At 32.7% G+C, this 3,120-nt stretch overlaps 1 long non-coding RNA gene across 1 annotated transcript; it reads right to left on the reverse strand.

The window, feature by feature from the left end:
• Window positions 1-849: 849 nt before the first annotated feature.
• On the reverse strand, window positions 850-2,072 carry LOC137395002 (uncharacterized). Its single transcript, XR_010978426.1, has 4 exons — window positions 1,820-2,072; window positions 1,601-1,669; window positions 1,271-1,336; window positions 850-977 (listed from the first exon to the last, which is right to left on the reverse strand). It is a non-coding gene; the product is annotated as an uncharacterized lncRNA (long non-coding RNA).
• Between the last annotated feature and the right edge of the window lie 1,048 nt (window positions 2,073-3,120).

The raw sequence follows: 3,120 nt of genomic DNA on the forward strand, positions 1-3,120 counted from the left end.
GAGGAGTCAACTTCCAATAGTATGAATATCGACAATATTTCTGAAAGAACTCCCCAATTGAATATGAAACAAAGACAGTGTAGAAGACCAACCAAGTCTAGATTGAACAGAACTGCGTCATTACGAAGATCATCAAGAAAAAGTTCGGTAGTAAAGCGGTTATTCGAATCCAAGGAAAATTATATGGAAGGAGATGAGAAAATTACGTCACCTATTGCAACAGTTTTTAAATCCGAGGAAATGCAAGATCCATGGAAATGGATTGATCTAAAAGTTTTGGATATTCCAGCTTCGTTAGAAGTAATACAAGCAAATAAGTTTGAAGAAAATGACAATTGTGAGATTGCGTTGCAATTCTTCGTTGAACGTAAGGGAGAGCGTGTGGCATTATGTTCGATCATCGAACCTCAACAGTATAACATTCCCTCATCATTTCAATGGTTGACACCAGCTCTCATGATATTGGATCGAAGTGAGATTTACATGAACTCTAAGTCTTCATCAGGATTAAAACTTTTCACGATTGACGGAGCGTGCAATCTGAAGGAATTCAGAGAGAAATTAAACAAAGATTATAAACTCTGTATATCAAGACAGTAATTAGTTAAGGAAATGTTATTATGATTAAATTTTATATAGTTTATTTGATGATATATCATAGGAATTTAAACTTACTATCAATGGATATATTATTGAATAAAAGTTTTGTATATAAAAATGCTAAAACATAATATAAAAAAAGACTATTGAATATTGAATATCATTCAACCCCAATTTTCTTCTTCTTTCGTTGACGAAAGAGAATGAACTGTCTACAATCAAAACATACATTATTTTTAGTGAGATATAGTAAAAGTAAGACATACAGACAGATTAGATCATTCATTCAAACTAAAAAACAAATATAATGTAATACTTACTGAAGAAGAAGATCCATCCTTTTTCTGAATGGAATCTTCCTGTTGAGATACGGGAGCCTGCAATTGCAATGATTACAGTCAGGATGGTTTACTATAACCTTGTTGAGATAGTAGACTCTACATTCACAATGGACTCCAACTTAAATTGTAAATTTCAATTGCATTACTCATCGAATCATAGAATGATATGCAAGATGTAATGCAGACAGAATAGGATATGCAATCAACTAGAGTAGGACATACAGACAATAAGAAAAACAAATATGTTACATCACATAGTCAGACTAGGACACACAGACAGAGGAGGATATTCAGTTAAAACAAAGAAATAAATGTAATGTGCTACTTACTGAAGATTCAAATTTATAAACCCTTCTCCGAAAAGGTCTATATTTAGTTCGCTGATACCCAGGATCCTACAATTGCAATGATTATAGTCAGAGTAGAATACGCAGACAAATTAAAACACAGTCAGGTCTTACTTTGAATTTCAATTCCAACACCTTTTGTTTTAAAGTGAAGTTATACAAATATTAATTACTGTTTTCACAGACTGTTACTCATTTTAACATTCCTACATACCAATTGGAGTGAATTTTGTTGAATGTATTTGATCTTTAGTTACATGTTTTATCATTATACAACGACATTAGACGAAATAAATATAATGTAATACTTACTTTTAAAGTCAATGTAACATCGAAGTTACAAAATAATTCTTCTCTTTGTCGCTGCATGACCAATGATTTCTACAATAATTTCCAAATTACTTTGTATAATTTAATTGTTTCATTTAAGCAAACCCTATAATTCGAAATATATTTAATATGTAGTTTATATTCTCAAGTTTCCTTTAATCAAAAATATAATTTAGTAAAATATTATAATGTAATACTTACTTTCTTTTGAAGCTTGATCTTGTTTCGAAAAGCCTTCTGTTTTTCAGGATCTACCTCTCTACCCCAAGGGCAGTAGCCCCATATCTCCACACACGTGTCGATGCAATTTGTCTGAGTTAGGAGTCTATCCACGTTTTTGTCTCGAGCACACATTGTAAACTATTATAAATAAAATGAGATGAAAAACTTATTCTTTCTCGTTGCTTATATAGTAAGTAGAAGCAATGTTATGGTTCATTAAATTTGTGTAATTTATGTTCACGAAATTGTAAAATCAGCTAAACAGTTTTCGCGAAATTCACTTTCGCGAAATTCAATTTCGCGAAAGTTGACTATATAATATATATGTGTAATTTCGCGAAATCCAATTTCGCGAAATCCAATTTCGCGAAATTCACTTTCGCGAAATTCAATTTCGCGAAAGTTGACTATATAATATATATGTGTAATTTCGCGAAATCCAATTTCGCGAAATCCAATTTCGCGAAATTCACTTTCGCGAAATTCAATTTCGCGAAAGTTGACTATATAATATATATGTAATGTGTAATTTCGCGAAATCCAATTTCGCGAAATTCACTTTCGCGAAATTCAATTTCGCGAAAGTTGACTATATAATATATATAATGTGTAATTTCGCGAAATCCAATTTCGCGAAATTCACTTTCGCGAAATTCAATTTCGCGAAAGTTGACTATATAATATATATAATGTGTAATTTCGCGAAATTCACTTTCGCGAAATTCAATTTCGCGAAAGATGACTATATAATATATATATAATGTGTAATTTCGCGAAATTCACTTTCGCGAAATTCAATTTCGCGAAAATCTGTTTACTATTTTCGCTTCATTGATTCTGTTGGATACGCCACTATTCTTCAATACTCTGTATAAGAAGCTTGCTCAGTGTAATTTTCCTTTTCATCACTTAGTCCTGCTCCTGATGCCTACTTATATACAGATTGAGATTTTGGGGCAATCGAGCGTTGATACCATAAGGCTTGTATGCTTCAGCTAGAATTCTGTTAGCCGGCTACTCGCGATTAAGTTCGTTGAGTGTCGCTGTGTTCAGGCTGTCGTGTGGACAAGCGCCTTGGCAATCGACCTGAGTGTTTTCCTAGGCTTGCCTATGGAATTCTCCTGTTTGGTTTGGCTTAACCATTCCATAACAGTCTCTTGCCCAGTAAATAGAGGGATGAGCAAAAAAAAAGAAGGCCCAATGGACAGATGGAGGAATTGTACTAAGGTAGATATAGGTAAGTATTCGTTTTGAAGAGAATATAAAGAAAATGAATATAT

The sequence above is a fragment of the Watersipora subatra genome, chromosome 4 (genome assembly GCF_963576615.1).
Source record: "Watersipora subatra chromosome 4, tzWatSuba1.1, whole genome shotgun sequence".
Lineage (NCBI taxonomy): Eukaryota > Metazoa > Bryozoa > Gymnolaemata > Cheilostomatida > Watersiporidae > Watersipora > Watersipora subatra.